Source organism: Misgurnus anguillicaudatus, chromosome 14 (genome assembly GCF_027580225.2).
Source record: "Misgurnus anguillicaudatus chromosome 14, ASM2758022v2, whole genome shotgun sequence".
Taxonomy (NCBI): domain Eukaryota; kingdom Metazoa; phylum Chordata; class Actinopteri; order Cypriniformes; family Cobitidae; genus Misgurnus; species Misgurnus anguillicaudatus.
This window is the reverse complement of record NC_073350.2, coordinates 251541-266133: the sequence shown is the minus strand read 5'-3', so window position 1 is coordinate 266133 and position 14593 is coordinate 251541. Positions and strand designations below refer to the sequence as shown.

The 14593-nt window shown below is 38.5% G+C and overlaps 1 protein-coding gene across 1 annotated transcript in view; it reads left to right on the top strand.

Moving 5' to 3' along the window:
• mybl2b (v-myb avian myeloblastosis viral oncogene homolog-like 2b) overlaps window positions 1–14593 on the top strand; it is a 77509-nt gene that overhangs the window by 23459 nt on the left and 39457 nt on the right. The gene's annotated exons all lie outside the window — the stretch shown is intronic.

The following is a 14593-nucleotide window of genomic DNA, read 5'->3' as shown; positions in this document are numbered from 1 at the left end:
ACCCGTGCCGGTAATGGCATGATACGCGTGATGAGCTTGCATCTTGCATTACCTTAAATTACCTTAAATTATGGTCATACAAATAAAAGTAAAACAACTTTGACTTTTAAGATTTGGGTAAACTCCCGCGGGGTCTTAAAAAAATAACATTCAGAAAGTTAAATTTAAAGATGAAGATTTGGGCGTTTTAAGGCCTTAGATATAACTTTCTGAATGTTAGTTTTTTAACACCCCGCGGGAACCCTGATAAGTCCAAAAATAGAATTTAAAATATGTAACGCCGGTATGAACGGTTTTGCAAAATCCATATCGTGACACAATACCGGTAATTACTATCATACCGGTTTATCACCCACCCTTACTTAATATGATCTAAAATTAATATGATCAAATGGGCAAAAAAACATTATTAAGCAAGAATACATAATACATTTTTATTTTTTCTCCAGTCTCAGAGTAAAAGACCACACCATTAAATTCTTATATATCCTATCATACTTAGATATTTACATAGACAGAGTAAACAACTTAGAATTAAACAAAGCTTTAAATGTTTTAATTCAGAACTGTTAGAATTAATCAGCAAAGTATTACCTTTGTGCAAACAGGACAGGCTTCGTTTTATTTTAAAGGCCACGATGTTTGAAAAACGCGTTGGAAAAGGAGACGGGCCGACTACCAAAACACACTTATAGCCAATAAAATCAAATCAAATTGCGTATGTGTGGGTCGGGTCTATCAACAGAAGGTCCAGATTCTATTGGGGTAGGGACGTGTTTGTTTAGGTGATTTCAAATATCAACATTGGCTTTCAAACATCATGGACTCCGCCTTTAATAAATTTTTTTGTGTGTATTTGGATTAATGTGGTTTTACTTATATATTTGTATAATTGAGAATGAAACCATGAGTAAAGGAAATAGAGTGTGTTAGACCTATTATCAGATCCACCCTCCGGAGCAAAGAGGGCGCTAATGCACCTATAAGCTGGATTTCAACCGCCGTTAAAAGAGAATTGATTTAGTTTTTCGAAGCAGTTCGAAACACCACACACGCTGGCGACCCCTGCTGGTCAAAATAGTGTAAAAGCAGATATGTCCAAAAATGTTACAACAGCAAGATTTGTATTAAAATATGTTTAAAATTTTTTTTTTACTTAATTAAGACATAGTTAAAAGTCTATTATGTGTTTTTAGTTTTATTTAGGGCAAACAAATCATTAAAACTAACTAACCTTTTAATTATGCACATTTTTGTCATTAAATCTGTCTATAAACAAAAAGTAGACAAAATTGCAGTGTTATTTGTCAGAAGGATAAATGTTTTATGAACTTTCATAATAAAGGACCGAAAGCAGTCTTTCATAATTTAGCACCGGGGCCAGTTTAATACCGGGTTTCGGTACCCATCTCTAGTCATAGGTAGGGCTGGGCGGTGTGGCCAAAAAAATTATCAAGAAAATGTTTTCCATATCAGTCGATATCGATAATTATCATGATAAATAACAAATCTTTATTCCTGTCAGATTTTTGCTCCTGAATGAAAATTGTAACAACCAGACAGTTAATAATAGTTTTAAACTACTTTTTATTCAGAACATGACAAATACAAATGCTAAAATCTTGTTTTAATGTTCAGGCATCTGTATGAAATGTTAATATATTTGTTTTGAAATCAACACATTTCTGACACAGAAAGCAGCAGCAGGCTACTGTCATGTAAGACCTAAGACAGACTGCTTTAAGTTTCAGTATACATTTAATAACATCCAGCTGTTTATGTTCACTTAAACAAAAAAGAAAACTTAGTTCAGTGATCACGCGTGTGTTATACATATACGAGCTATTCATGCTGATAAATGGATGTCAAGAGCGTCACGTTGCTGTGCGAGCCAGCGCACACTCATACAGTTTATTCACTGCAGTGGTGGATCTGCTGTTTTTCCTCAGTTTCCTGAATTTGTGAATGTCCTGTAAATATACTTTTAACAGGGTGTCCGCGGATCCTTAAAAAGTCTTAAATTCTGTAGTATGAAAATAAGGCCTTAATTAGCATTAAAATGTCTTAAAGAGACACAAGGCAGCATTTTTATGTTAATAAATCATCTTCGTAAGTCTGTATATGGTTAAATGACTCATTACATGACGAATGAAGACTCTCTCGCCCGCCCCTATTGTCTGTAGGAAGAATACCCCACTTGCAAGTTCGCTGTATCAGACCCGGTGTCCTTCAGTCTCGTCAAGTCTCAGATATAGAAAGCATTTACTCCCAGACACGAGGGGGAGCTAGTAGAGAAATAATACTCAGACTTGCCTTGTGTCCCTTTAAATCCGCGTTTCAAAGGTCTTAAAATGTTGTCCAACCCACACTGCCAAGAACATTGTAACTGTTTTATACATGTTCGTCATGTGCCAAGCAAAACTGAATAAGTGGAATCTACTAAAGCACACGTTTGCGGGGAGTTCGCTAAAGTGCGTGGACCAGGTATAAGCAAATGGAGAAAAGTGTGAGTTTTAGCTATGGGGGAAGTACACATTTAATGAAATTTGGTTACTTAATCCTGATTTTGCTCCATGGTACAGAACAGTTAGCGTACGGTAATGATGGTCGTTTTCGAAGCACTGCTTCATGAGGATTCGAAACATTTATGAATCTTTTGTTTCGAATCAGTGGTTCGGAGCTTGTTTTAAACTGGCCCAAGTCACGTGATTTAAGGAAACGAGGCTTCATTACGTCATAACTGTTTCGAAACCTTTCGAAAATCCGATGGTTCACCACTAGGGGGAGTTGATCACATGACCACTGTCTAATATGTTTCGGTGAACTCGGGTCAGTTTTATTATGAAAGTTCATAAAACATTTATCCTTCTGACAAATAACACTGCAATTTTGTCTACTTTTTGTTTATAGACAGATTTAATGACAAAAATGTGCATAATTAAAAGGTTAGTTAGTTTTAATGATTTGTTTGCCCTAAATAAAACTAAAAACACATAATAGACTTTTAACTATGTCTTAATTAAGTTAAATCATTTTTTAAAACATATTTTAATACAAATCTTGCTGTTGTAACATTTTTGGACATATCTGCTTTTACACTATTTTGACCAGCAGGGGTCGCCAGCGTGTGTGGTGTTTCGAACTGCTTCGAAAAACTAAATCAATTCTCTTTTAACGGCGGTTGAAATCCAGCTTATAGGTGCATTAGCGCTCCGGAGGGTGGATCTGATAATATGTCTAACACACTCTATTTCATTTACTCATGGTTTCATTCTCAATTATACAAATAAATAAGTAAAACCACATTAATCCAAATACACACAAAAAAATGTATTAAAGGCGGAGTCCATGATGTTTGAAAGCCAATGTTGATATTTGACATCACCTAAGGCATAAAAAAAAAAGTTTGGTTCTGGTTGGTTGTCAGTTTAGGTGATGGGTCGGTAGGGATTTTATTTTATTTTTATTTTTTTTCAGTGGCAGCAAGGGATAAGTAGGAAATTGTTACATTTTTAAATTGAATAGCGGATATATGAGGTGACTTTGGCTATATTGCATGTTTGTCTCACGCAGCGCAGCACGTCTCCACGGATTATCTCTTTTGTCATAATCAGGATTTGACATTAACTTTTTTGCTCACCACCCAAAGTGGCTAGTTTTTCAAAGTTACTAGCCACTCAGCATTTTCACTGGCCAAATTTTTGTTGCTGGTAAAATCAATTTTATATGATTAAACTTGACTTTGGCATCCTAAAATGACTTTAATTCGAGCAAATTTACATGCTAAATTAGATGCAGACTGAATTTCAAATGCAGTCTGACTACCCAAATTAAGTCAACATTTATTAGCTGGTATATAGCTGGTATATCAGTATAGATCATATCATATATTTAGGTGCATGAAAAACATGCTAGTGTAAGTAAGGCATAAATAGATTAACTTTGAATGAATATATTAAAAGTAGAGCAGGGGTGTAGAAGAAACACTAATTCTAAACTGAAAAGATAAACACAAAAACCATCGACAACCACTTTAAATATTTATTAACAACAGCAGTAAATACTGTCAAGAAATGTACATGAATTTTACTGTCAGCTAGTTTATGCATTTGTATTTTATAAGCTTGATCATGGTTACTGATAAAAGTGATTTAAGACTTTTTAATGACAAATGTTGAGAGGGCATTATTGTAACATTAAAATGATGCGCAAACCTCTCAGCTGGCGGGTTTTCTTTGATTTCGTGTGCATTTAGGTATGCGCTGAATTTCTCTTCGCTCTTGCACTGAGAGTGTGCACGCAATTTATATCTAATCAATCACTTCCATGCAATTGTTTTATCTTTCCCGAAGTGTATATGCGCTCAGACTGCGTCCTCTGGTGCATTTCGCAAATCCATCAGCTCTTGCGCGCTCTCTGTAAGGTGACGCTTTGGTCCGCAACGCCCCGCTGATCGCCTGCGCGTCTCTCAACAAACGGTCTCTTTGCGTTGCGCTGGGTGCAGAGTGCTCATGGGAGTTGTCGCATTGCGTATTGTTTATCATTTCGCATAACTTTTAAGAAAACTACAATTAAAAAATTATATTCAACCTGGCAAAGTGGCTAGTGGGATTGGCTGTCTTACTCGCCACGGCCGAAATCTACCCGCATTTGGCGGGTGTTAATGTCAAGCCCTGGTCATAATACCATAAATTCAAATATTATAATTCACTTACTGTCCGCAAAAATGAGCCTTGGTTTGTCCTCTCTGGAAGAGAAAAGCCCACTTGCATATCGTTGTTCAGCTCGTCTTTTTTGGTCTGTAAGTTACAACTTTCGGCGGGCGCAAAAGATTACGTTGCTGTGCACGAAAAAGCATCTCGAATGCACAACAAAAGTTACCAGTGCTTTTGTAAGTGACGAAAACGATGTGTGAACGATTGTGTTAACGACCGTATAGCTGCCTTGTTTTTAGCATTGATAGAGGACGTTGCATCGCGTGCTTTCCAAAAACGGTGCTGTACTAAAAGGTAAATTATAGTTCGCATCAAAGTTTTTGTGTATTTATTTAATGTGTATTATTTCTTCCCCAAGCTCATAAAATAAATTTGGGTCGCACATAAATTGGCAGGGTCGGTCGGAAACCGGAACCAAACAAATTTTTTTCTTATGCCTAAACAAACACGTCCCTACCCCAATAGAATCTAGACCTTCTGTTGATAGACCCGCCCCACACATACGCAACCCGGCATTTGATTTGATTTTATTGGCTATAAGTGTGTTTTGGTAGTCGGCCCGTCTCCTTTTCCAACGCGTTTTTCAAACATCGTGGCCTTTAAAATAAAACGAAGCCTGTCTTGTTTGCACAAAGGTAATACTTTGCTGATTAATTCTAACAGTTCTGAATTAAAACATTCAAAGCTTTGTTTAATTCTAAGTTGTTTACTTTGTCCATGTAAATATCTAAGTATGATAGGATATATAAGAATTTAATGCTGTGGTCTTTTACTCTGTCATGCATGAAAGCCCACTGCTTGCATATCCTGTGCATTAGACTGCCAATGTCTCAGCAATTTAACTATTTCTATTTTTGCCATAAAATATTTCCCTGCCATTGTTTTGTTTCAAGATGCACACCAGTAAAGTATTTTGGAAGTTATATTTTTAAAAACTCCTTAAAAGTCCTAATATAAAATATAGCTGCAAGCAGCGATGGCGGGCCCTCGCACGTATTTTTACCGCTACACGGTGCCTCCGAGAAAACGATGCACGGTGGGCAAGTGCATCAAGTGGGTAAATATCGGTGGACTATTTATGTTGTTACTGACCCAATTGGGGACTGTAGGTAAAAGAAACCTCACATTTTGGACAAACGGGGGCACTAGTGAGCGACTTAAGAGGCACACCTATGTCTGACCTGTTTGTCAACACTTAACAGTTGACAACTCTGATGTGTGTGCCAAATTTGAAGTTAATCTAAGCATGCCAAGAGGCTTAAATATTCCTGAAATAATAGTAAACTTTGATGCGTTGCCATGGCAACAGCGTTCGAGATGTCAAAAATCCCTTCGCATTTTATCATCTCCAATGTCTCAGCATCATGTTGACCACGTTTGGTGTCAATCGCATGAATAGCCTAGAAGGAGTATTGAATAGTTCAATGCATGCAACTGAAGGGCTTAAATATGCCTTTAAAATGAAAGTAAAGTTTGACGCGTTGTCATGGGAACAACGTTCGAAATATCAAAAATCCCTTCGCAATTTATCATCTACTATGTCTTGGCATCATGTTGACCACTTTTGGTGTCAATCGCATAAACATTCTAGGAGGAGTATTTAAAAGAACATCACATGGAACTGTCAAAAAAATCAACCTTTGTGACTGCAACACTTCCTGGCGTCTGGTGGTGGCGCTATACCCGAGACTTACAATAGGCACATCGATGCGATCGGAATCTTCAGACGAACAAATACCCCGCGTGTCATCACTATAAGACATTTTTTGCCTTAGATATTAGACACTTTCTGTTTCTCTGATTTCGCCATGACTTTGCCGCTTCGCCATGGCAACACCGTTCGAGATATCAAAAATCCCTTCGCAATTTAGCAAGTACAATGTCTCAGCTTCATGATCACCACGTTTGGTGTCAATCCCATTAATCCACTAGGAGGAGTATTTAAAAGTTCACCGCATGCATTTTTTAAACAATCCAAAATGGCCGACTTCCTGTTGGGCGGAGCTAATATGTTAGAGTACGAAAGTTGTTCGGGTCGATGAGATCTATATGCGTACCAACTTTCGTACATGTGCGTACATGTTTGTCCGATCTGTGCACCAATGTTTTTTTTTTCATTACAGGGGGCGCTACAGAGCCCCCCTGCCACGCCCGTGTTCCAGCCTTTGGTTTTCTGCGATGACGGACGACTCTGACGTCTGTGCCAAATTTCAAGAGTTTTCGAGTATGTTAAGGCACTCAAAATTCCCAAAAGTGTTGAAAAAAATAATAAAAAAAAATAAAATAATAAAAAATATAGCTGCAAGCAGCAATGGCGGGCCCTCGCACGTTTTTTTACCGCAACACGGTGCCTCTGAGAAAACGATGCACGGTGGGCATGTGCATCAAGTGGGTAAATATCAGTGGACTATTTCATGTTGCTACTGACCCATTTAGGTACTGTAGGTAAAAGAAACCCCATATTTTAGACAAACGGGGGTGCTAGTCAGCCACTAAATAGACACGCCTTTATCTGACGTTTTTGTCAACACTTAACAGCCGAAAACTCTAATGTGTGTGCCAAATATAAAGTTCAACTAAGCACGCCAAGAGCCTTAAACATGCCTGAAATTAAAGTAACGTTTGACGCGTTGCCATGGGAACAGCGTTCGAGATGTCAAAAATTCCTTCGCAATTTATCATCTACAATGTCTCTGCATCATGTTGACCACTTCTCGTGTCAATCGCATGAATCCCATACGAGGAGTATTTAAAGGTTCACAGCATGTAACAGTCAGCCTTAAATATGCTGGAAAGTGAAAGCAAAGTTTGACGCGTTGCCATGGGAACAGCGTTTGAGATATCAAAAATCCCTTCGCAATTTATCATCTACAATGTCTCACCATTATGTTGACCACTTCTGGAGTCAATCACATTATTTCCTCAGGAGGAGTATTTAAAAGTTTACCGCATGCAGATGTAAGGTTTAAATATGCCTTAAAAACGAAAGTAAAGTTTGACAGGTTGCCATGGGAACAGCGTTTGAGATATCAAAAATCCCTTCACAATTTATCATCTACAATGTCTCGGCATCATGTTGACCACTTTTGGTAACAATCGCATGAAAATCCTAGAAGGAGTATTTAAAAGAACATCGCATGGAACTGTGAAAAAAAATCACCTTTGTGACTGACACACTTCCTGGCGCCTGGTGGTGGCGCTATACCCGGGAGTCACAATAGGCACATCGATGCGATCGGAATCTTTAGACGAACAAACATCCCGCGTGTCATCACAATAAGATATTTTTTGCCTCAGATATTAGACACTTCCTGTTTCTCTGAATTCGCCATGAATTCGTCGCCTCGCCATGGCGGAACCGTTCGAGATATCAAAAATCCCTTCGCAATTTAGCAAGTCCAATGTCTCGACATCATTTTCACCACTTTTGGTGTCAATCGCATTCATCCTCTAGGAGGAGTATTTAAAAGTTCACTGCATGCATTTTTTAAAAAATCCAAAATAGCTGACTTCCTGTTGGGCGGAGCTTAAATGTTAGAGGGCGAAAGTTGTTCGGGTTGATGAGATCTATATGCGTACCAACTCTCGAACATGTGCGTACATTTTTGCCCGATCTGTGCCCCAATGTTTGTTTTTGCATTACAGGGGGCGCTACAGAGCTCCCTTGCCACGCCCGTGGTCCAGCCTTTGCCCGGACCTGATGGCCGACGACTCTGACGTCTGTGCAAAATTTCAAGACTTTTCGAGTATGTTTAGGCACCCAAAGTGCCCAAAAGTGTTAAAAAAAAATAATAATAATAATAAAAAAAATAATAAAAAAAATAATAATCCGAGCAAAAACAATAGGGCTTCGCACCTTTCGGTGCAGGCCATTCTGGCCTGCTCCTCGGTGCTCGGGCCCTAATAATAATCCGAGCAAAAACAATAGGGCTTCGCACCTTTCGGTGCAGGCCATTCTGGCCTGCTCCTCGGTGCTCGGGCCCTAATAATAATCCGAGCAAAATCAATAGGGCTTCGCACCTTTCGGTGCAGGCCATTCTGGCCTGCTCCTCGGTGCTCGGGCCCTAATAAGTCCTTGTCCTGGATTCATCTAAACTGGGTAACCAGACCTAATATTTTAACATTGTTGTTACATAAAACCATGTGTTCATTTTTGATAATAATGTGATTTTAGTTCATTAAAATGCTATTTTTCTTCATATATTTTGTCATTGGGGACTTCTTAAAACCTTGTATGATGTTTAAGGTGAAAAACTTCACCTTAATATCAGCAAAGTGTAAACATCTTGGCTGATATTATTCTCGCAAACCCAATCTTCTCGTGTCTTGTCACACCCCTAGAAAAGACATCTTGTTTTTTGTCATGAAAGATAAAAGGTTCTAAAAAAAACCCACATGGATACATGTACACTGGACTATAAAATTGGACTTCATTGTCGTGATATAGGTCTTAAATTTCATGCATTATGGTCTTAAAAAGGTCTTAAAAAGTCTTAAATTAGACGAAAGCTTTGATCTCGCCGCCGTGCGGTCACGTGATTCATGTAACGTTCTACAGTTCCACACCAAGCAGGGCTGTCAATCTGTTTGCATAGGTTTTCAGCTATTTTAGATAAATATTAGCTTGTAATGTGAATTGATCACTATACTTAGGCTACTATGTTTATAACGTTTTTTTTTACCAGGGAGTGATGGAAATACAGTAAATCAGTAACGATAAACAGTTAATGGTGACCCAAAGATAACTGTGGTTATCTATAGCAACTACAGCAACACAGTTTAAAAATATGGACATATAAATGGCTATCGATCTGCTAAAAACATAATTCCTACACTTTTACTACATTAAAATCACAAAAAAGATCGCCAACGCGGTTATTTGTAACATTGAAACTAGGGATGCACCGAATCCAGGATTCGGATTCGGCCGAATACTGGGCTTTTTGACGGGGTTCGGGTTCGGCCGAATCCTAGATTTTTTTTCCACCGAACCCTAGGCATGCGCTACGCTGGTCGACGTCACGCGGCCGTTGATTACACACATCGGGTGCTGACGTGGAGATGAGCTTTTTCTTTCGGTGAGCCTTAGAGGCTGGACACACCAAAACTTTTAAACACGGCTAAAAACGCCTTGAGGACGCCAAATGCCAGCTGTTTCTCAGCCGAGCGCTTGGTCGCAGTGATCCTTCAGCTGTGAGCCGGTTGGTTGCTGTGGTAATGTCCTGCCCCTCCTCCACTGTAATTGGACGGCCGTGTGAAGACTGTGACATTGAAGAGCGGAGCTTCTAACTCAAAGTATATAGTTTTCAGCGCGGAGCTGCTTGCTTATTGGAAAAACGAGCGTGTCGCAACGCATCGCTTTTATTATGCATAGGCTTATGGTAATTGTCAAAATAGTTTTCCAACTTGTCATGCTGGCATAATGTACAGTTAAAATTAAATAAAATGAAAAATACACTGCTGTGGACGTTGTTTACTTCATTAATAAATGACTTCCGGGTTGACGGGGGAACGCTGGCGCGTTTGGCTGCCGCTCCTCGCTCCCGTTTGTTTGTTTGTTTATTTATTTGCTTCCAAATAGTAAGCTACGGTTTTGGAGCTTTTAAAGTCTGAGGAAGTTTAAAAGACTGAGTTACCCTTCGAATCACTGGATTACGTACACTGGAGTTACATTCCTATCCACTGGATTACGATGTGTGTTTTAGTTTCACCTGTTGGCTTGTTACTAATTTTGAACGTCTGCTGTTGGAACAAACTTTCCCGGTGCCCTCCTCTGGATCTTCACTTCTGCGAGGCTGCTATTAGTGTGGATTCCCGTATGGCGTTAAGGTATTCTATTTGCCAACTGTTGAAATTGAAACAGAACTTTTACCTGGCACATGATAACTATACTAACTGTGATGATGCTGGAATACTCCGGCGAAAGCGCTATTTACATCGCTCTTCAAGGCGTAGCGTTATCTGTTCCTCATCTGATGCTGTTTCCTACCCTGCATTTCTTCGTAAACCTCACAGTCCGGTGTATAAACCTGCTGGAATTAATTTTAACAACTTGACTATGATTACATGCAAAGAGCATTCACGGAAGGTTTTGGAATCCCCGTGCCTGTTAAAATCTGCATGTTTTAACGCACGCTCTGTCAACAATAAAGCGGTGGCTTTATCTGACATTATTTTAGAAGAAAAACTTGACTTTCTAAGTATAGTCGAGACATGGCACAAACATTCGGACGGTCTTCTCTTTAATGAACTCACTCCTGCAGGTTATGGTTTATTGGATCTCCCGCGATCCACTGGCACTAGAGGTGGTGGCATTATTGTTCTATACAATCAGAAATACAATCTAAGACCCGTTGCTGTTCCAGTGTTCTCCTCTTTTGAATGTCTTGTTTTAACTGTTTCTGATTGTCACTCAACTGCCGTAGCTACAGTCTACCGGCCACCTAAAGCAAACAAAGACTTTTTAACTGAGTTTGCGGATTTGCTGTCGTATATGTGCCTTAAATTTCAGAAAATCCTTTTATTAGGGGATTTTAACATCCATATGGACAAAAAAGATTGTGCATTAACAAAGGATTTCTCGTCCTTGCTGGAGTGCTTCGATTTAAATCAATTTGTTGACTGTACTACACATAACAAAGGACATATTTTAGACCTAGTGATATCAAATGGGTCTTTTGTGTCTAGGTTGTCTACTATTGACTTAGGATTGTCTGATCATCTGGCAGTCTTTTTTGATATGCATATACCTGTCACAAACACTGTTTCTTCACGTATTATGACTTACCGGAAATGGAGATCGGTTGATCCTTATGATCTCTCTGTTTTTATTGATTCTTCATTAAGTTGTTTTACTCCATCTGACCCTCTGGAGAAAAGGGTCTCTATGTTAAACTCGGCTCTCCTATCTGGCCTGGATTTATTTGCTCCTCTAAAATCACGCTCTGTTTCATTCATGCGCCCTGCTCCATGGTATAATGATGACTTGCGTATGATGAAAACATCTTGTCGTAAAATGGAGCGTAGGTGGCGTTTCTCTGGTCTGACTGTTCATTACGAGATATGGAAAGACTGCCTACAAGACTACAAGGCTGGAATTGTTTCTGCCAGATCTGACTACTTTTCTAAGATGATCAATGACAGTCAGAGTAATCCTAGACAACTTTTTAACTCCATTAACAAATTACTGAATCATAAAACTGTCACTCATGTTACTGCTTCTGATCATCTCTGTAACAGGTTTCTGGACTCTTTTGTCACCAAAGTTGAAAACATTCGTAGAGGTTTTTGTAATTCTACTTTAATGTCTTCTGATTTTATTCCTTCCTTCTCTGGTACTAAGTGGTCTAAATTCTGTACAATTGATTCAGACTCTCTGTTAGCAGAGGTTTCAAAAATGAAAGCAGCCACCTCTCTATTAGATCCCATACCATTTGGTATGTTTCAGTCATGTTTTGATTCACTGTGTCCCTTTCTTTTGAGTATTATAAATGACTCCCTGTGTACGGGGGTTGTACCTGCGGCTTTTAAAACTGCTGCTATTACACCAGTGCCTAAAAAGTCAAATATTGACTATGAGAACTTCACAAATTTTCGTCCCATATCTAATCTCCCTTTTTTTGCTAAACTTATGGAACGAGTAGTTTCTTCTCAGTTGATTTCTCATTTAACTGAGAACAATCTCTTTGAGCCTTTGCAATCAGGTTTTCGAAAATCACATAGTACAGAAACAGCTCTGGTAAGGGTGACAAATGACTTGTTAATCGCTTCAGACTCTGGCTGTCTTTCAGTTTTGATCCTACTTGATCTCAGTGCCGCTTTTGACACTGTTGATCACTCAATTTTAATTACTCGTCTTGAAACAGTTTTTGGTGTTTCTAACATCGTTCTGAATTGGTTTAAGTCTTACCTTTTTGATCGGAAGCAGTTTGTAGCCATTGGTGGTTTTAGATCTGAGGTTAATGTTGTGCAGTCTGGTGTCCCTCAGGGGTCAATTTTGGGCCCTCTTCTTTTTAATATTTACGTCTATCCTTTAGGTCAACTTTTGAGATCACTTGGTTTAAAATTTCACTTCTATGCAGATGATACACAGATCTACATTCATTTTAGACCTAATGAAATTGTGCCAGTCAATTTTCTTTCTGAGTGTATTTTTAAGATGAAAGAATGGATGACTGAAAACTCTCTTTGTCTTAATAGTGAAAAGACTGAGATTATGCTTGTTGGTTCACCTCACCAACTACGCAAAGTAGAGCCAAGCACATTAACTCTTGATGGTTCAAATGTGGAGTTTCGGACTAGGTTGAGGAATCTAGGAGTGATTTTTGATGCCAATCTAACGTTTGAACCTCATGTTCTGAATACTGTAAAAATTTCATTCTTTCATCTTAGAAATATTGCCAGGTTGCGTCCTATGCTGTCTTTTAATACTGCTGAGAAATTGATTAACACTTTTGTGTTTTCTCGTATTGATTACTGTAATGCCTTGTTAGCTGGAGTGTCAAAAGCTACCCTAAACAGAATGCAGGTTTTGCAAAATTCGGCTGCAAGAGTCCTGACTAGAACTAATATACGAGAACATATTACTCCTGTTTTGGAGTCTTTGCACTGGTTACCCATTAGGTTTAGGGTGGACTTTAAGATTTTGATGCTTACTTATAAGGCATTGCATGGTTTGGCGCCTCAATACTTGACAGAGCTTTTAATTCCATACACTCCAAAACGTGATCTTCGTTCCTCAGAAACTGGTCTTTTAACTGTTCCCTCAACTCGTTTAAAACTAATGGGAGACAGGGCTTTTTCCTCATTAGCTCCGAAACTCTGGAATTCTCTACCATTTGAGATTAGGCAAGCAAATTCTTTTGGTATTTTTAAATCTCAGCTTAAAACTCATTTTTTTATGTTAGCTTTTAATTGATTGATTGCTTTTATTTTTGTTTTATATTGTATAATGTCTCTTAATTCTAATCTTTATTATGTGTTGTATCTCTGTTGTTTTAATTGTTTTTGTACAGCGCTTTGAGATGTGCACTTTAAAGGCGGTATAGAAAATAAAGTTTATTATTATTATTATTATTAATGTGCTTTACTGTGTTAATGGAATAAGGATGCGAGTAGGATTCGGTATTCGGTTTCGGATTCGAACCTAAAAAATCTGGATTCGGTGCATCCCTAATTGAAACATAACAGAAACACACTAAATTCATATTTAATTGTATTTATAGTACATATTAAATTTTAATATAATTATACATGATTTTCGAGGATACATACCTCGTGTTACTTACCAAACACAATGAAACGCATAGCAGCATTGTGAAGCAGTGTGACTTTCTTATGAGGCATTTAGCTTCTCGCTGTTGCCCCCTAGTGTTACTTGTAATATATAAAAAAAGATAAGTATCCACACTATTCCTACGCCCCAAGACGCTTTGCGCGAATTATGGGTGCGACCTCCGGCGCGTACTGTCACTGAAACAGAGCCGGCTTTTTCATGATGATTACGGTCATAATTTCATGTATGAAACAGAGTGAGGATTAAATGAAGAAGTGTCCTGATACATCAAGATATATTCAATCGTTTCATGTTGTTCCTCGGGGGTGACGGGTCTTCAATGCGCAAATATAAAAGCACAGAGACATGCCGTATCTCTACAGTGAGACAGTCAGTCGAGTGTTTATACATGGAATATACAGAGACTTCTTGTTTTTAACCTTTTTCAGGTGATGGTTTTAAAATGTCACAACTGTCCCTGGTGTGAGTTTTTTTTAAACGGCAATTTTTAATCGACTTGTTTGAGTTTTTATGGCTAATGTTACACATCAAGCTTCACGCGATCCGACAGCAGCAGTAACTTATACTTCTCATTCAACACAAT